This window comes from Alligator mississippiensis, chromosome 2 (assembly GCF_030867095.1).
Source record: "Alligator mississippiensis isolate rAllMis1 chromosome 2, rAllMis1, whole genome shotgun sequence".
Taxonomy (NCBI): Eukaryota; Metazoa; Chordata; order Crocodylia; family Alligatoridae; genus Alligator; species Alligator mississippiensis.
Window position 1 is genome coordinate 158,419,925 of NC_081825.1, and position 20,605 is coordinate 158,440,529.

At 51.4% G+C, this 20,605-nt stretch overlaps 1 long non-coding RNA gene across 1 annotated transcript in view; it reads right to left on the reverse strand.

Annotated features, from left to right (window-relative positions):
* The window catches only part of LOC109283325 (uncharacterized), a 65,291-nt gene extending 45,018 nt beyond the window's left edge, over positions 1-20,273 (reverse strand). Inside the window, exons 1-2 of the long non-coding RNA XR_009459938.1 lie at positions 20,080-20,273; positions 11,398-11,475 (exon numbers count right to left, since the gene is read on the reverse strand). This is a non-coding gene — a long non-coding RNA (uncharacterized LOC109283325). The remainder of the gene's footprint in view (positions 1-11,397; positions 11,476-20,079) is intronic.
* Between the last annotated feature and the right edge of the window lie 332 nt (positions 20,274-20,605).

Sequence of the window (20,605 nt, forward strand, 5' to 3'; positions counted from 1 at the left end):
CAGGGCATCAGGAGGATCAGCAGCCCTGGGCACACCTGCACTCCTGATTTGGGACCCAAGGAATCAACAGTAGAATGTAATGGCTTGGCCACATCTCCATCTGCACAAACAACTTATTGTGTACCTCCCAGGGCACATGCAGCAAAGGTATGCATGGGGCTCAGTGGCAGTGCGGAGACATGCTGGTCCAGGGATGCCTCCCTGGGATGCCTCCTCAGACAGGCCCCCTGGAGGGAGGATAGGGTCATGGAAAGTTCCTTGCCCCAGTTGTCCAGAGCCCCATGCACCCTGAACATGGGAACTGAGGGCTGGGATTCAGTATGGCAAATTGGTTGGCCTGCAGGGAGAGATGGCAGGGAGTGGGGTCTGTAACCATGGCAGCAGGTGCTGCCAGCAGCCTGACCTGTCTTACCCTGGGAAGGGGGTGGGGAAGGCAGGCTCCCCAGGGAAGCAAGTGGGGATGGGAGCTTAGGTGGCAGCTGCCTGGCCCTGGACCTGGTTGGCTGACTACCATGGTTCCCGGGCACCTGCACACAGCTGACCTCTGAGCTGAGGCTGGGCAGTGCATGGCTCCTTGTGCAGAGCATCTTATCTCTGAAATGTTGCAAACTATCACAAAATTCTCTTGCCTCTGCAGGGTCAACATCTGGATGCAAAGAGCCCACCAGCCCCAGTGGGGATCACTGCCATCCAGTGTTAGAGCTCTCCAGAGGCACTGGCTGCATCAGTGGTGCACCATGAACTGGACCCTCTGATTCCAGTGGCTGGTGGTGGTGGCAGAGGAGTGGGAGACATGGGAGCAGGCCTGGCGAGCAGAGGATGTCACCTGGGAGGAGGCACGGGACTGGGCACAGTGGGACCACTGGGCACAAATGGAGCCCCTGAAGTGGGAGCACCTAGAGCTGCTCTGGCAGCAGCTGACTGTCAGGTCCTGGACACCCTTCTGGGCCTGGTGTCCATATCTATCAGTTAGATGCGGGAGCGGCGAGAGACGCGCGGGTGAAAGCTTGCTGCGCCCCCGCTCCCCCGAAGCCCCCCAGAGGCCCTCCAGCAGCCGCGGAGCCCCCCGCTGACCCCCAGCACAGCCAGGGTGAGCGGGGCCCATGGAGAGAGGGGGCTAGCCCCTTGGTGTGTGTGTGGGAGGCGGCAGCTGAGTGGAGCCGGGCCGGGTCAAGCCCCGCCCAGGCCCCTACTTCGCCCAGCCCCCCAGGGAGCCACGCGACAGGAGCCGCGCGAACAGGCTGCGCAAACAGGCGCACTTCTCTGCTGGCGCGTGAGTTAGCACGGAGTTTGCACGGGAGGGTGTGCGGGAGGGAGCCGGACCCTGCCTGCGTACCCCCCAGGGCAGACAGCCCCAGCCGTAGCCAGCCTACCAGAGGCATGACACGGATGGGCACGCGCCGCACACCGAGGGTCCCCTCGGGCTCCGCGCCCCCCCCCCCGGCACCTCAGAGATGGCCACCCAGATGGAGCCCCTGGTTCCGGGCTCCACCCAGACGGAGCCCCTGGCTCTCGGCTGCGGGGGCTGCCTGTCCCTTTTTCAGGCTTTGGGGCCTGGGAGCATGGCAACCTCCCCTTGTGGGGTCTGTTCCCTTTTGGGGTCTCTGGCGCGCCAGCTGGAGGAGCTCCAGGCCACAGTCCAGAGACTGCGTGCCATCAGGGACTGCGAGCAGGAGATAGACTCCTACTGCCAGGCCCTTCTCCCCCGGGAGGCAGAGGGTAGATCACAGTCTCCCTCCACACCAAAGGAGGACTCTGGGACCTCCTGCTGTGTCCAGCCAGGGGCATGGGCCAAGGTGGTCAAGGGCCCTAAGGCCTGCCGCACCAAGGCCCCTCCCCCACCAGAACTGAGCAACAGGTACGCACCTCTTGCTGCCCCAGCAGAGCCTGCTGAGTTGCCGGCCCCAACAGGCAACATGGGCCTAACTGCAGCTCCCGCCCCTGCTCTCCCTAAGACAAAACGTAAGGTGTTTGTTGTGGAAGACTCCCTCCTGAGGGGGACAGAGGGGCCAATCTGCCACCCCGACCCCTTAGCCCAGCAAGTCTGCTGCTTCCCAGGGGCCCACATCCGGGACATTGCCGAGAGGATCCCCAAGCTCCTCAAACCCACAGACCACTATCCTATGCTCCTTATTCATGTGGGCACCAATGACACGGCTCGGAGCACTCCCAGCCAGATCATGAGGCGCTACAGGGATTTGGGAGCGGGGCTTAAGGGTCTGGGGGCACAGGTGGTGTTCTCGTCGATCCTCCCAGTCTCAGGCTATGGGCTGAGAAGGGACAGGAGGATCTATGTGGTCAACCAAAGACTGCGGCGCTGGTGTCGTCAGGAAGGCTTTGGCTTTCATGACCACAGCCCGCTCTTTGGCGAGAGAGGCAGCGAGCTGCTGGGAAGAGATGGTCTCCACCTCTCTCCCCTAGGGAGGAGGCTCTTCTCAGCCAGACTGGCTGACCTGCTCCACCAGGCTTTAAACTAAGCCCGTTGGGGGACGGGGGGACTACCGCCACTGCTGGCCCGCTGAGCAATCCTTGCAAAGCCAGCAGATCACGGCACTCAAGGGAGCCCACCCCAGCCCCAGCCCTGGTAAAATCTGTGGGCAAGGAAGGAGCCCCCCAGGGGGCACTTGCCTGCCTGTACACTAATGCCAGGAGCCTGGGGAATAAGCAGGAGGAACTCATTCTCCTGCTCAGTGCAAACAATTACGATGTCATAGGGATCACGGAGACCTGGTGGGACTCCACCCATGACTGGACCACGGGGATAGATGGCTATACCCTGTACAGGAGGGATCGTGTAGAGAAAAGGGGCGGGGGTGTAGCTCTCTATGTTAAGGAAAGCTATGAGTCCCTGCAAGCTGATATTGGCGACCAGGGTGGACGGCTGGAGACCCTCTGGGTTAAAATTCATGGGGAACATGGCACAGGGGACACAATGGTGGGAGTCTATTACAGACCTCCCACCCAAAGTCCTGAGCTTGACCAGGAGTTTGCCCAGGAACTGGCTGAGGCAGCTTGCTCCAGGACCATGGTTGTCATGGGTGACTTCAATTACCCGGACATCTCGTGGGAGGATCGCTCAGCAAAATCTGAGCGGTCGCAGAGCTTCCTCTCATGCGTGGATGACCTCTACCTGACTCAAGAAGTCTATGGGCTAACGAGAAGCAAAGCGCTGCTCGACCTGGTACTGGCTACTGGGGATGACCTAGTCGGCGACCTAGTGATTGATGGGAAGCTGGGTGACAGCGACCACGAGCTGATCACCTTCACCATCTGCCGAAAAGCTGGCAAGTCAGTCAGCAACACGCAAGTCCTTGACTTCAGGAAAGCCGACTTTGACAAGCTCAGGAGGCTTGTCAGTGAGGCCCTAAGGGACTGTGACCACAGGGAGAGGGGAGTTCAAGAACAGTGGTTGCTCCTCAAGGGAGCGATCCTCAATGCACAAACTAAGTCTATTCCATCTCGGAGGAAAGGCAGCAAGAGGGCACAGCAGCCCCCCTGGCTCTCCAGGGACCTAGCAGACCTCCTGAGGCTAAAAAGAAAGGCCTACAAAGGATGGAGGATGGGAGTCACCTCCAAGGAGGATTATTCTGCACTGGTCCGGTCCTGTAGGGAGCTGACCAGGAAAGCCAAGGCTGCAACTGAGCTCCAGCTAGCTTTGAGCATCAAGGACAATAAAAAGTCCTTTTTCAGATATGTGGGGAGCCGGAGGAAAAGCAGGGGCAACGTTGGACCCCTGCTGAACCAGATGGGGCAACTGACAACTGACGCCCAGGAAAAAGCCAGCCTATTAAATAGGTACTTTGCATCAGTCTTTCATCAGCCCCATGGGACGCCCATGCCTGCTACAGGGCCGGGAAGTCCGGATGAGGGTGATCCCCTGCCCTCCATTAATGCTGACTTCGTGAAGGAACATCTTGAGAAGCTGGATACCTTCAAGTCAGCCGGCCCTGACAATCTTCATCCCAGGGTACTCAAGGAGCTGGCGAGCATCATAGCCCAGCCTCTAGCGCGGATCTTTGAAAACTCTTGGCGCACTGGTGTAGTGCCCGGAGACTGGAAGCAGGCCAATGTGGTGCCTATCTTCAAGAAAGGGAGGAAAGTGGATCCGGCTAACTATAGGCCCATCAGCCTGACTTCTATCCCGGGGAAGATCTTAGAAAAGTTTATTAAAGAGGCCATCCTTAATAGACTGGCCGACGCCAACATCTTAAGGGATAGCCAGCACGGGTTTGTTGCGGGTAGGTCTTGCTTGACCAATCTCATTTCCTTCTACGACCAGGTGACCTATCACCTGGACAAGGGAGATGAGATTGATGTCATATATCTTGACTTCAACAAAGCCTTCGATCTGGTGTCCCATGATCGTCTCTTGGAGAAACTGGCCAATTGTCGCCTTGGGTCCTCCATGATCCACTGGCTGGAAAATTGGCTCCGGGGTCGGACCCAGAGGGTAGTAATTGATGGAAGTCACTCATTGTGGTGTCCAGTGACCAGTGGGGTCCCCCAGGGCTCTGTCCTTGGACCCATACTGTTCAACATCTTCATTAATGATGTGGACACTGGAGTCAGAAGCGGACTGGCCAAGTTCTCCGATGACACCAAACTTTGGGGCAAAGCGTCCACACCAGAAGACAGGCAGATGATCCAGGCTGACCTGGACAGGCTCAGCAAGTGGGCGGATGAGAATCTGATGGTGTTCAATGCCGATAAATGCAAGGTTCTCCACTTTGGGAAAAAAAACCTGCAGCATCCTTATAGGCTCGGCAGTGCTATGTTGGCTAGCACTATGGAAGAAAGAGACTTGGGGGTCATCATTGACCACAAGATGAACATGAGCCTGCAATGCGATGCTGCGGCTAGTAAAGCGACCAAAACGCTGGCTTGCATCCGTAGATGCTTCTCAAGCAAATCCCGGGACGTCATTCTCCCCCTGTACTCGGCCTTAGTGAGGCCGCAGCTGGAGTACTGCGTCCAGTTTTGGGCTTCACAATTCAAAAAGGATGTGGAGAAGCTTGAGAGGGACCAGAGAAGAGCCACGCGCATGATCAGAGGTCAGGGAAGCAGACCCTACGATGACAGGCTGAGAGCCCTGGGGCTCTTTAGCCTGGAAAAGCGCAGGCTCAGGGGTGATCTGATGGCCACCTACAAGTTTATCAGGGGTGACCACCAGTATCTGGGGGAACGTTTGTTCACCAGAGCGCCCCAAGGGATGACGAGGTCGAATGGTCACAAACTACTACAAGATTGTTTCATGCTGGACATAAGGAAGAATTTCTTTACTGTCCGAGCCCCCAAGGTCTGGAACAGCCTGCCACCGGAGGTCGTTCAAGCGCCTTCATTGAACACCTTCAAGATGAAACTGGATGCTTATCTTGCTGGGATCCTATGACCCCAGCTGACTTCCTGCCCTTTGGGTGGGGGGCTGGACTCAATGATCTTCCGAGGTCCCTTCCAGCCCTAATGTCTATGAAATCTATGCCCCTCACTGTCCACTCCTTCCATGGCCCTACAGGGCCCCTGGATCCCACCTGCCACCCTGCAGCAGGCTCCTTCCTAGCCCTAGGAGGAGGTCCTCTGGCACCTCCTGCCTGCCAGATCCCCTGGGCCAGCTCCTGCCTCAGACCTATTTCCACGTGCCTTGGCCCAGCCCCACCACTCTCCCCTGCACCATGCACCTGTGTATCTGGTGATAGATGAAGCCGCCACCCATTGGGGTAACTCTGGCCCACAGACCCATGGGGGAATGTCCTGAGCCTGGGGTGCTTGGCTGCCCCTGGGCTTTGCCCCCTAAGCCCCCCACTCTGGTCTCAAAACCCAGAGATTTTGTAAATAGTTTTCAGATTGTAAATAGTTTTCAGACTGTAAGTGGGTTTTTTATTGTTGGTGCGTGGGGAAGGTAGTGGAGGGGCTCTGTGTGTTGAAGGAGAAGGAGCCTTTCTGTTTTGGGGAGGGAGGGGGGAGAGGGGTGTGGATGTTGTTAGGGAAATAAAGCTTTTTTGTTTTGGACATGTGCATGTCCAGAGAATGGTGCTAGGGGTAGGCAGGGGGTAGGGGTGTTTGAGTACTGGGGCAGGTGGGTTGGAACAGGGGGTACAAGAGAAGGGGGTCATCTAGGACCTCCCACAGCCAGTGCCCTGGACTCTACTGGTGGGTGCATGGCTGTCCTGCGGCCTGCTGTGGTGGGAAGAGGGGACTGCTGGGGCCACCAGGGCCAGAACCATGGCCAGCAGGAGTGCAGGGCACTGTTCATCACTTGCAGGGGCACTGCTGGAGCAGTGAGGCACTGGGCATCACTGGCAGCAGCAGGGGCTAGAGCAGCCCTGGTGTGGGGAGGCAGGGTAGGTAAGGAGGGAGCTGCTGTGTGCTGCCTCTGCACTGGGCATGTGGCTCCTGGTTAAGGAAAGGGTTGGCCAGGGATCAGGGGGTGGGGCTGTGTTTCCAAGATTTTTTGCCAAGCACTGGCAGTTGGCTCTGTCTTAACATGGCTGCCAAGTGCACATGGAAGGCCTGGAGATGCTTGGCACTAGATTTAGTGCCAAGTTCCTGCATGTGTAGTCACCTGCCAAAAGTTGCTAACTGAGCATTAGCTTAATGTGCAGTAAATTTAGTCACAACTAATTGCACGTGTAGATGTACCTTATGCTTACCACTGTGAAGCGCTGTGGTAGGAAGGTCGTAGGTACATGAAAAATATGCAGCATGATCTTTGGTCCTGGTCCATTGCTTTTGCACCACTTCAGGGGCATAAAGTGTTGATGATTCTTGCCTAAACAGCCACATTTTAACTCCTGTGATGTGGGGTAGTACTCAGTTAAAATGTATCTAAATGTTCCATGAGAAAAGGTGGAAGGTGGGCTTGGAAAGTGAAATCTGAAGAAATTCTGGAATCTCCTTTGGCCAGAATGATTCTTTGATGTCTGTTATATCTGGAAGCAGACTAAAGGTGAGACCACAATGTTTCAATGTATTTGTTCCATGATGATGAACCAATCCCAGCTGACTCTAAGATTAAGAGAAAGCAAGAGCAGGCTTCTACCCCACCAGGTTCTTTTTTGTGAGCACTGTTTGCTTGGACCAGAAAATGAGGACCTAAAAGCATAGCATTTTATAGAAACCAGTATACTAAACCAGTAAACCAGTAATACTACACCAGTGGTGTAGTATTTGTAAATAATAAAAGAAGAAAACATGGGAGCCTTTTATATTTGACAATAGCCAATTGAGTGGGTGAATCTGAGCGCAGGTCTCAGACTTGACTAGGACTGCCAGTCTAAGAACATTTTTTTTTACAATCTGCAAATTTTTCCTGAGACATTTTCACTGATATGTTTTCATAAAATAAATCCAACCTTTCTGTGAGGCCCTGGATGACAGTTAGAAGGGCTGGGTTCACATTCTGGGGTTTAACACTAAATATGGTTAAAATTTTTGTTGTCAGTAAAAAAGTTTGCAGATTGTCACAAAAAAAGATCTTTGTGTTGGTAACCATGCTTAATTATAGTAATGGCTTTACAGTGCACTACCCCCACCCCAGGGATTCCCTACTCACACTTGACAGCCCCTTGATATTCTCTTACTGTACTCCACACCAAGCTGCCCACTGGCCATCTCTCTCTTCAACTTGGTCTCCTCTGGCCACACTGCCTCCTTCTCTGTCCTCGCTGACCTGGGGCTGTGTAGCCCTACATATTTTTGAGGTAAGAATTGAACAGTCACTACAGGCAGGTAATGGCCACAGTTTGCAGTGGCAGAAATGGCTGGGCCTGAAGTGGGGAAGGGGCTATGAAGGCTCCCATGAGCCAGAAAGCCCTGATGGACTGTCCTTTGTTCAGTGCCAAGATGTACTCCTTAGACACTAGGTGGTGGTGCACTGTTCTCTCTTTCCATCAACGCTTGAATCTAGCCCAATTCCAAGGGTGATGACAGATCTTCAAACGAACTTACTGTTTCTTAGGTTTTTACACTTGGCTCCCTACTCCCTCCCACTTTTTTTTTTTTTTTAAACAGAATTTACATAGGTGTTTTTAGCCTGGATTTTTACAGACTGTCCAGGGTAAATTTACAGACACTTGGCAATCCTGGCCTTTCCTGCAGAAACAGGTTCAGACCGGTGGCCTATTTTAACAACTGAGTATGTCAACTACCACTAGGCTCTGGGAGGTGGGAAGCAGCCAAGTGTGTAGCCCTAGTCTAGTACTGCAACTTTGGACTGGTGACAGGGTAAATAACGGGTGAGGGAGAGGAGAAGGAAATATTTATGGCTTTTACTTAGAATCACAATGATTCCCAATTTAATCTTACTGAGGCGAAAATAATGATAATAATAAATAATTCTTTGTACTCATTTGGACACGGAATTAATCAAAGCCCCTAAAAGTCTGTGTGGTGGGGGAGGGTGAATGGAGATCTACTCATCTTTAAGGATATACAATGAATTGCAGCTGAAGTGAATTTTACTCGCTGAAAATAAAAGATTAGTGGTATTTACTTTTTAACATGACAGATTTAGTTATAACTGCATTTCAGTTGTTAATTAAAATACCTGTGGGCAAACTTTCTTATCTTTGTCATTAGGAATGTTTATTATTTCCTATATTTTTTTTAGGAGAGATGTGTGACTGCATGAGGCAAAGTATGCATTGGTGTTGACTTAACTGTAATCAAAAGTTTCTACAGTTGTAGTGACAATAAATATCACAGTGTGTTGAATAATGGAAAGATATATTAGTAAATAAGGTGTTAAGATAAAAAAGGGCCAGAAAATAATATTAACAATGAATTATTCAGCACCTCTAATAAACATTGCCCATTTTAAAGGTTGTTTCCAAAGTCTGAGCATGGTATGGGCTTAAACGTGGCTTTATAATGAGCTCTGAGTGAGAGGCAGCTCAGTTACACTACCCAAGGAATAGTTAAGTAGACCTCAGAAGTTACGTCTACGCATGTAATTAATTCACATGAATAAAATGCTCCAGAGTTTTTGGCTTCAGGGTGCACTGTTTGAATATGCGCTTGGGAGACATTAACTCAGGAGCAATGAGCTCCAGAGTTTATTCATGTGCAACACATGAAGCCCCGTCAAAGCAACCCCAGCTAGCAGGGGGCCCCAGGGTTCAGCCTACCAGCCTGAGGCTGCTCCAGCTGGGCTCACTGTACTGGAAAGGGGCTGGCTGGGGCATAAGAGTACTTCAGTGTGGGGCTAGCTGGCAGGCAGCCCCCACACTGAAGCACCCTGTTGCTCAAGTCAGCTAGGTCAGCATCTAAATGTGTGTTGCTGCACATGAAAAAACTCAGTACAAGGGTAGTACTTGTATAACTACTACCCTAGTGTGGAGTTTATTAGTTTCCTGTGCCCTAATAGGGGCATACCTATAGATATTGAGACATTTACTGTGGAGCTAATTAGTTAATAAACATCTCATGTAGATGCACCCAGATAGTCACAGAAGGGTAAACTATGCCCGATCTATACCTGGGGCAGCATATACTGCCAGATACTGTTTCAGCTTCCCTACCTAATGCACTGGGGGTCTTCATTCTGTTTTATGAGGGAGAGATGAGGCAGCTCCATGAATCCCACTTCTTCTCCTCTTCACCTACCAATAGTGTTGATATAGGGTTGCCAACTGTCTGTAACCTTATGGACAATCCATAAATAAAGGCTAAAAAAAATTATCCTTGAAGTCTGTAAAAAAAACCTGAGCTTCTTATAAAGAACTAAGAACCTGTGAGGTTGAATGAAGATCCATCATCAGAATGAGGCTGGATGCAAGTGCTGATGGACAGAAAGATTAGACTAGCACTACTCTGTATCAGAGAAGAAGCACAATTTCACACCCTGCAGGGTGCTCTCTTTCAGGGCTTTGTGGTCCACAGGAACCTCTGTAGCTCCCAGGCATGTGCATCAACTTCATCCCTTTGGTCATCTGCTACTTGTAGCAGCTACTATCTTTGAAGGTAGAAAGGGCCATTTAGCCTCAGGCAGTCTGAGGCACTGGCTAGGCCAGGGAGGGGGGTGGGCATGGCCAGGATGGAGCTGTGGGGCAGGGAAGGGGGAGAGGCTCCAGGATGAAGGGAGCAGGCCTGGTATGGGTTAGGTTGTGGGGTGGAATAAGCATAGTGGGGGGAGGGAGTGCAGTCAGGTATATTAGTACGTGCAAGTAGGGGACCTGTGGGATGTAGGAAGCACAGTGCAAAAATCATTGCTGCAGTCACATAAGCCTGGTAAGGTGGCAGCCCTGAGCAAGTCTCCCTTCCCAATGGACTGGGCTAGGTGGTAGCTTCACTGAGATGGTCACTTTAATGAACATGACTCTTAACCATTTAATATTAAGTGAAAACCAAACAGGTAAGATTTTCTCTAAGGTTGTGTGTTTATCCCCTTTTCTCTTGTAAAAAAACCTGTTTTAGTTGAATTTCACTTGTGAGTTGGGAAGTTTGTTCAATTTAGAATGACCAATTTAAATTTATTGTCCTAAATTTCTGGTTTGGGGATTAAGCCAGATTTAAGAAGCTGGTGTTAAACCCTTAAACTTGAACCCAGCCCTTGTTACTGCCACCCAGGGCCGGGCAGAATATTTACATTAAGTGAAACGTGTAAATAAAAAAAAGCTTGGTTTCAGTACAAAGTTTTCATATAGTCAGTAAAACTTTTTTCTTAGAATGGCAACCCTGTGTGGGGAGCTGACACAACGTGTAAAAAGGTCCTTGCAATTTTACTACCTAAATCACAGATTGTCCTGGGAATAATAGGAATCCAAATGTCAGCCACACTAGTTAGGTCAGGTCATGTGGAAATAGCCATAAATCCATGGGCTCCCAATCTCAGGGGCCTGGTACACCAGGACCTTTAAAAGTCACAGGTGCATCCCAGAAGAGGTGCAGATGGGGTTTTTAACTTGCTGCTCAGGGGGAAGCTGATCAGCTACCCTGGGCCCTACCACTCAGCACTTGCACATGCTGAATGCCAGAAGCCCCACATGTTGGCACAGCTTTGAACTTGCCATGTAAGGAGAAGTCAATCTGGCAAATTGACTACCTTGTTCTGCTTTTGGAAAGCTGGATTGCAGCATATTAAAATACCTTGTGCTGCAGCCCTCTGACCTGCCAGGTCACATAAACTGCAACTCCTTGCAGGAAAAGGTGGCAGGGATGGAGATTTCCAGGTTCCAGGACTGAGGCTGTTCTGGCCCTGATGAGAGTGCTGACAGCTGATGGGGGCATGCTACACATACAAATTTTGCAGAATATCTTTGTGGCTAGTTTGCCACTTTACGGTGCCATAAATCAGCTGAATGCATAAATGCACTGTTAGTATATTTATGGCACGATTAACATGTTAATCACTTCCAGTCCTCCAGTTAAACAGGAATAAACAATATAAGCAACTGCTCCTACCTAAAATACAGCCCCTCAGGGTCCTCACAAGCTGACCCAACATGAACTGAGGTCTTTCATCTCTTCTGGATCTTGTGGCTGGGTAAAGAGAGAAAGCAAAAGAACAAAAAAATCCCTTAGTTCTTACTCACCCGGACCCCCCAGGTTGCATCCAGGCACCCTCATTGCCCACTGGGAGGAGTCCTGCCTCTTTCACAGCTGAGGCTAGAGTGCCCCTCCAACCTGAGGACAAACCTGTTCATTCCCCTGCCCTTCTTGTCAGCCCAGCCTATTGCCTAATCTGAGCATAGCAGTTGCTCATTGACCTCAGCCCTGCCAGCTACGTTCCCTTTGGCTGGTGTCCTCACAGCAGACATACAGCCACTCCCCAGGGCAGAGCTACTGGCTGTTGCAGCTGCCTTTTTTTCTGAACCACAAAGACCCTGCTTTTAAAGGGCCCTTGCCAGTATTGCTAGCCCGTAACCTTCATGCAGTAATAGGGCAAGGGTTCCCTGTTACACCATGTCTTATAGATTAAGGTCTAATATAGACAATCTTTGATGGGAAAGTATCTCTCATAAGAGATCTCAGCTAAGAGATCAGTCTCAATGAAGTTACTTATTTTGCATGTCATGTATATATAACATACACTATTAGCCTATAATTTTGAATATTTCCTAAATATGTGTTTAATTAGATTTTGCAATCTGCAATCACCAGGAGAGCCCAGAGCAGGGCTCTTCTCTGTTTGTTTGTTTGCTTGGTCATTTGCTTTGCTGCACATGCTTGCAGGCTCTGCAAACCTCTGAAAGATAAGAGGCAACCAGAAAGTGAAGCCTGGAAGAACCACTGGAAGACAGCTAAGCGCTAGCTTATTTGTTTAACATCTTTTGTTTGTTTTGCATTGCCAACAAGCCTGGGGTGGCCCCCGGGTATTATCTACTAGCTTGGCTGCAGCATAGGCTATGTGTGTGTAGGTATATTTTGAATGTTTCATATCTATATATAGATATTATATATCATAGATTCATAGATTCATAGACATTAGGGCTGGAAGGGACCTCGGAAGATCATCGAGTCCAGCCCCCCGCCCAAAGGGCAGGAAGTCAGCTGGGGTTATAGGATCCCAGCAAGATAAGCATCCAGTTTGCTCTTGAAGGTGTTCAATGTAAGTGCTTGAACGACCTCCAGTGGCAGGCTGTTCCAGACCTTGGGGGCTCGGACAGTAAAGAAATTCTTCCTTATGTCCAGCATGAAACAATCTTGTAGTAGTTTGTGACCATTCCACCTCCTCATCCCTTGGGGCGCTCTGGTGAACAAACGTTTCCCCAGATACTGGTGGTCACCCCTGATAAACTTGTAGGTGGCCAATCAGCACTGCACCTAATGTCACATTGGAGGCATTCATATGCAATATAAATGGTTTGGTGTGTACACCACTATCTGGGTGCAGAGAGCATTTTTAACTTGGAGAAATGCCTGCTCCGTCTCAGGTGTCCAGCTGATCTTGCTTGGGGCTGTATCCTTAGTTAGTTCTGACAGTGGCATGGTGATATCCGAGAACCTGGGTACCAGGCACTGATAGTAGTTGGCGAGTCCCAAGAAGCACTGCATTTTTTTTTTGTCCAAGGCCTTGGGTACTCCTGTAGAATCCTTAGTACTGAGTCTCTTTTTGCCCTAGTGCACATTTCCTTGTGTTTCCCTGTTAGCCCTGCAGATTGTAGATTCTGGAGCATAACCTTAAGGTGTCTTAGGTGCTCTTCCCAGGACTGTGAATAAGCCATCACGTTGTCTATGTAGACCACCGCGTAGCCTTAGTGTGGGGCTAACACTTTGTCCATCAGTATTTGGAATGTTGCAGCCACCCCATGTAGACCAAAGGGCATGTGCATGAATTCATATAAACCCCAAGGGGTGGCAAATGCAATTTTCTCCCAGGAGTATTCTTCCATTGGTATTTGCCAGTAATCTTTTGACAGCTTGAGGGTGGATATGAAGCATGCCCCCCCCCTATTTTCTCCAGTAGATCTTCCACTTGCGGCATAGAGTGTGCATCAAAGCAGGCCATACAATTAACTTCGTGGAAATCAAGGTAGAGGCACATAGTCAGATCCTTTTTGGGGACCATGACAATAGGATTGCGCCTTTCACTCCATGATTCCCTAATGACACCATACACCAACATCTGCTCTACCACTGCCCAAACCACCTCTTGTGGTTTTTGTGGGATCCTTCATCATCTTTCTTGGACCACCTGCCCTGGTGGCGTCTGTATCTGGTGCTCAGTTAAGGTGGTCTTCCCTGAGCCAGTTGTGAACACCTCTGAGAAAGACTTCATTAAATACATTAACGGCTGCTGCTGGATTGCAGTTAACTGTTGTCCTGCCAAATGGCCTCTGGCCCACCTCTGTCAGCCACGTCTGGCCCTAACTCCTGCTGCTCTGGGCCTGTAGCAATAAAGAGGGCTTCCCTGTTGACCCATCTTTTTAGCAGATTTACATGATACATTTGCTGGGTCTTCTGCCTGCCTGACTTTCATACCTCATAGTCCACTGACCCAACTCTGTGGGTTATTTCATATGGCCCTTGCCACCAGGCCAAGAAGTTAGATGTATCACCTGGCAACAAAACCAACACCCGGTTACCCTCCTCAAACTGCCTTTCACATGATATGAGGTTATACCTGGCTGCCTGTTGCTTTTGGGCCATTTGTAGGTTTTCCTTGGCCATAGACCAGGCCACCTTCAATCTTTCTTTCATCTCTAAGACATGGGCCACCAGACTGGGCAGAACCTTGTTGTGCTTCCCATCCCTCCTTAACCAGGTTTAACAACTCTTGCAGGCTATTACCATACAGCAGCTCAAAGGGGGAAAATCCTTTGTGGGGCTTCACGGGCACTTTGTGGGCACTTTGTGGGGCTTCACTTTATGCAAACATTAAAGGCCTGAGTAATTTGTCCCACCATTGGATGTCCTGTCCAACCATTGTTTAAAGCATGCTCTTCAAAGTAAGGTTAAACTGCTCTATGAGGCCATCCATCTGTGGGTGGTAAACTGACATTCTCAGGTGTCAAATCCAGAGGGTTTCATATACCTCCTTAAAAACCTGGGCCATAAAATTGCTTCCTTGATCTGTTAAAATTTCCTTGGGGAAGCCTACCCTAGTAAAGATGTGCAACAGCTCTTCTGCTACTTTTTCTGAACTTGCTGACTTCAGGGGTACTGCCTCTGGGTACAGGGTGGCGTAGTCAACCAGTACCATAACAAATTGGTACCCAGAGGCACTCCATGGTAATGGATCAATAATATCTACTGCTACCCTCTCAAATGGTTCCTCCATGAGTGGCATAGCCACCATTGTTTCATATGGTGGCTGCTATGGGTGGGCAAGTTGGTATTCTGGGCAGGACTGACAAAACCAGCCTACTTCCTATCTAATCTCCAGCCAAAAGAAGCAATCCTCTAGCAGCTCACGGGTCTTATCTTCCCCTAAGTGTCCTCCCATAGAAAGTTCATGCACTACTCACATCAGGGCTCATCGGTACCTTTTTGGCACTAATAGCCATGCAATTTCTGTCCCCAGCTCTTGCCCCTTATTGATAGGGTAGAGGAAACCATGTTTTACCTCAAAGTGAGGCACCATTTGAGCTAGGTCAGGTTGCACAACCTCATCCTCAATCTTAGCTGGCCTTCGTTCATGCACGTTGCAAAACCCATCCTCATGAGTCTGGTCAACTGTGAACTGGCCTGGTTCCAGCTCTGGTCCAATGTCATCCTCCTCCATTGTAGGGTATCTTTCTCTATCTTGGGTTTCTTTAGCGGGAGATTCCCCCAGGAGCACTTCCCTCTTGGGCTTGGTAGTAGGCTTGGGTCCTTCAGCTAACATGCCCAATATCTCCTGGAGCCAGTCTTGCCCAAGAAGCACTGGATAAGATAGACGTGTAGCCAGGCATGCCAGCATTTGGTCAGTACTAGGTCTGTGCAAAGCTTCAGTCCCCGATTCAATTCAGCAGAGATTTGGCCCAAGTCAGTGGCCAAATCTCTGAATTGAATCAGAGGACCCTTTAATCTCTCCAAATCGAATCAGAACCTTCCAAATCGATTCAGAGAGATTCAGCAATTTGGACATAGACACAGCTTTAAATGTTTTTTCTACATACCTCTAGGTAGCAGGTGACTCATGAATGCTGCAATGCTGAAGGGCATGGAGTGTCCCACAGGAGCATGGTGGGCTCTTCAGCGCACTCGGCAGCAGACCCAGAAGTGGACCAGAAGCACTTATGGTTCACTTCTGGGTCCACTGGGGAGCATACTGGGGCCCCCCCATACCCCCTCCTGGGTCGGGGGAGGGGCACCCAGGGTTCCCCCCTGCACATTCCCCAGCAGACCCAGAAGTGGACCAGAAATACTTCCAATCCACTTCTTGGTTCACCACTAAGCATGTGAAGGGCCTCCCTGCACTTTTGTGGGATGATCCATCTGCCCCAGCATCACAGCATTCACAAGCCGTGCTGGTACCTTGAGGTATGTAGAAAAAAAACCTTTTAAATCCTTGTCTATATCCAAATCATGGATTCTCCAAATCAGCATCGAATCTTCAGATTCTGATTCAGCTGAATCAAATCAGGGACAGCGATCCAAATCAGCGAATCAAATCACTGTCCCTGATTTGGGTCAATCCCAAATCTAAATTGAATAGGGTCCGCTTCGCATACCCCTAGTGGGTACAGCCTCTGATGGTAAGCTAGACCTAGGCCTGTTCAAACACTAATGGTTGCCCATGCAGGCATTGTAGCTCAGATCCCATATCTACCAATGCAGTCACCCATTACCACTCAACCCAGGCCTCCACCATAGTGCCAGTATTGCCTGCTGGAAACTTCCCCAGCCTTCTAGGAGCAGTGTCCCCAATTCCACACTCCATGCTCTTTACTAGAGAAGGTTCATGCCTCCTCACTGCCTCCTTCTCTCTACTCCCTGTCTGAAGGGGGCCTTGGGGACAACTTTGGGCATAATGCCCTGACCACCCACATGGAAAACATGCAACATTAATCACTTGCTTCAACCCCTCTTCTTGGGTTTCTGTCTACTTTCAGAGATCTGGGGACCGTCTTGTAGGTGCAGGGCCTGTCTCCACCCTTAATGAGGCATGCTCTCTCCTAGCTGCCCAAAAGTCTTCTGCCAACTGCTTGGCCCCAGCACTGTCTTTGGCTGGTGCTGCTGGATCCAGGTCCTTGTCCCTTCTTCCAAATCCCAGATGAACTGTTCCAGTACCACCCTCTCAACCACTTCTTCAGCATCTCTTCCTTGTGGCTTTAACCATCGCCGAGCCTCATCCCAGAGGGTCTGTGAAATTTGATGAGGCGGTCATAGCTCCTGCCTTTAGCTTTTGGAATCTCTGCTGGTATACCTCCTCTGTCACTTCTAGCTGATGTAAGATAACCCTTTTAACCATATTATACCCTGCAGCCTCAACTAAGGGTGTCCTGCCATAGGCCACCTGTGCTTCACCCATCAGCAAGAGCCCCAGTTGTGGTGCCCAGATGTCTTTTGGCCACTGAGCCTGGCTGTTCATCTGTTCAAATGCCTCTAAAAAGATCTCAGGGTCATCATCCGTGGCATAGCTCCAGCTCCCCCCCCAAGAGATTCCCTGTGGCAGCTTCTGGGGTCCGAGCTATCACCCACTGGTTTTCTTCCAGTGCTCTTTGCAGCTGCTCAGTGTTCTGTACCTGAATTTGCAGCATCCCCATCATCTGGGCTCCCTGTTGCTATACCTGCTCCTGGGCTGTTGCCTACTGCTGGGACAGCAGCTGCAGTATCTGTGCCATTCCCCCAACATCCCAGCTTTCCTAGCAAGTCTGCCTTTCCCTGCCCTTAACAACACACAGCAGCAAAAGAAAAGAGAATGTTCCCAGCTAGGGAACCAATTTGTAGGCTGCTATGGGCAGAGTCTGGGCAGATCACAGCAGCGAATGTTTGGTCAAGCTAGTTGAGCTGACCTGTTTTAATTTTGCTGCTGGCTTTGGCCAAGGACAGACTGTTCACAGCCTTTGCCTCTGCTGCAGCCAAGCTAGAAGGTAATACCTGGAGGCCACCCCAGGCTTGTTGGCGATGCAAAAAAACCCAAAAGAAGTTAAACAAGTTAACACTCAGCTGTCTTCCAGTGGTTCTTCCAGGCTTCATCTTCTGGTTGCCTCTTATCTTTCAGAGGCTTTGCAGCACCCGCAAGCTTATGCAACAAAGCAAATGATCAAGCAAACAAACACACAAACAGAGAAGAGCCCTGCTCTGGGCTCTCCTGGTGACTGCTTAACCCATGGTAACTCCAGGCTCCAGGCAGCCTGCTCCTTGGCCAGGTGCAGCCCCTTGAGCAGGCTTGTCCAGCATACAGCCCAAGGGCCGCCATGCGGCCCGGCAAGCCATTTTTTCTGGCCCATGGTGGTGGCAGGGTGCAGGGCTGACACCGTGGGGTGGTGGCGCAGAGTGCAGAGCCGGCACCACGTAGCACAGGGCTGTGGCAGTGGTGGTGCGGGGCCGCGGCGGCAGGGCTGCAGAGGCAGCGGTGGCACAGAGCGTGGAGCCGTGGTGGTGTGGAGTGTGGAGCCGCCGCCATGGAGCATGGAGCTGCTACGGCAGCGGCGGTGGGGCCGCAGCTGCGGTGGCGGCGGCACACAGAGCCACGATGGCGGTGGCAGGACCGCGGCGAGGCAGGCAGGGCAGAGCCGCAGTGAGGCAGGCAGAGCCGGCTTGCAGGCCCCAGCCGACGGGGAGGGGAGCTGCTTACCCCTGCGGGGCTCGGGGGAGTGGCCCCACATGGGAGGGCAAGCAGTGGCTGCTGGCACTGGTAGCTCACACCTGCCTCATCACCCGCCCACTTCAAGCCAGCCCCGCTGCCCTGCCCTGCCAGGCCCCACAGCAAGGTGGTGCCTGCTCCCCCGGCCAGTCTCCCCCTGGGCGCTGTGGCTCTCTGGGCCTGGTCGCGAGGCCCCGAGGTGGCCACTTCTCGTGTGCTGCTGGGGACGGGAGGAGGAGCCAGGCTGGGTCTGCACCAGCCAGCAGAAGTGGTGGCGGACCCGTATGCCCCTCAGGACAGGACAAGTCTGCGCTGGTCAGTCCTGAGCAGCACATGACTCTGCTGCCACGTCTGCTGGCTGGTGCTGATCTGGCCGGCCTTGTTCCATCCCCAGCAGCACATGGGAAGCCAGCTTCGGCTGCATGCTGCTTTTCCTGGCCAGTGCCTACCCGGTTCTGCCCAGGTGGGTCCTGCAGCACCATGTCAACCCGGGCATGGCACCGGCAGGCCGGGCGGGCCCCAGGTTAACTCAGGCCTGGCCCCACAGCTTCTCAGCACCAGGTCAACCCGGTTGTAGCCAAGCGGCTCCTGCAGCACCATGTCAACCCGGGCATGCATGCCATGTCAACCAGGACCATGTCAACCCCTGCAGCTTCATTGGTATCAAAGGTCATGTAACATCACTTCCTGATATGATATCACTTCCTATGATGTCTTTGAATATGGCTCACTGGCCCACTGGGTGATAAAAAGTTTGTGATCTGGCCCCACATTCAAAAAGGTTGAATACCCCTGCCCTTGAGGCTGCTTTCAGTCCTTCCCACTCTGGCTAACCCTATCTCACTCTCCACACCTGTGTCAGCCCCCTTGCTGAGGGGCTCAGTACATCCCAGGACCTGATTCCCCAGCCTCCGGTGAGTTCTCCCAGGTCTGAGGTGGGTGTGTAGAGGTGCTTCTGGGGTGTGGGGATGTTCAGAGTCCCCTGAGCCCCTAGTAAGAGAGCAGGGCCATGTTACATGTACCACACTGGATGCTCCAATTTGCATCAAACAACCTCAGTGATGACATTCACCTGATTATAACACTTTAAAACAGTTTTTTCCCCCTCCCCCTCATAACTCAGGTTGATTTCCCTCTGGTCACATTCCCGTTCCCATAACAATAAGTGGCAATACAGCTTTAAATATGATCTGCCAGTAGGTGGCAGAGACGACGCTTCTGCTGCTCCCAGGAAGGTGGACTCTTCGCTCTTTCTTGGTAAATCAGCAAAAAAATTTCTTCAATCAGCCACTGTAGGTAATAGACTTCTTTTCTTTAGTTTACTTCTGAAAAATATACTTCCTGCAAACACTAGGGGTTAAGCGTACCCTCACACCATGCAGATAGGAGATTCCCTCAAGGGGCAACGTGTAGGGAGTGCATGTGGGTGAAAGTGCATCCACTGAGCGTGGTGGCTCACCCCCTACAAAAAGGCGCCACCAACACTGTCAGTGGTGCCTGTGGGTGGTTGCTGATCGCTACCCCACCACCACCACTGACACCACCAGCAGTGTCTGTGGGCAGCCAGCAATTGCCGCTGGCTGCCACTGCCAGAGGCATATGCAGGTGGTCACTGAACCCTGGTTGGTGCTCACCAACCCTGTCGCCCACTGCTGACGGTGCTGGTGGCTTCTGCGGGAGCTCCCGCTTACCACTGCCACACTCCTGCTGCTATACTCCCACCACCGCCGTGCCCCTGCATATGCTGCCGGGGGCATGCATCATTCATGGTTCCCTCTGCAGGCCTCTGTCCCTGCAGCACAAGTTTTCCCAGCCCAACCAGAGGATTTCCCTCTGCAGGTTTTTGGGCAGGCAGCTTCTCCCAGCTCCCAGCTAGCTTCCCAACCCCTACCCACTCTTTCCCTGTGTACCTGATTACACAGCTCCAACCCAGCTTGGGAATAAAATTCTCCTCAGATGACTCACTCTCTCCTCTGTCCTGAAGTCTGCTCCCCAGGAAGCCTCAGCTCCATTACCTCTGCCTGGGGGAGTGGAAGAGGAGGGACTGAGTCCCTGCCCATCTCTCCAGGCTGATGTAACTCTCCTGCAGCTTCTCTCTTCAGCTGCTTTTCCCTCCCTCAGATTTTATAGCTCCATAGTAGTCAATCAGAGTTTACAGTGGAGGCTCTGGTTACAGTTCAAATCCTCCAGTAAAAAGCATGCCTTGTGCACAGCATACGCTTCATTTGGAAAAGCTATTGCACGCTCTGCACACTTTTTGCCACCTTTCTTTCAGAGTTTTTAGGCACAGCTCACCCACTCAGCTTGCAGCCTAGCAAGCCTTTGCAGCTGTTACACTATTAAATCCTTGGGCTATTGATTTAGAGCATTATGTACTCTGGAATGACATTATCTGTCCATGTAATGTGTTTTTCTTAGGGGTCTGAAGGTTGAGAA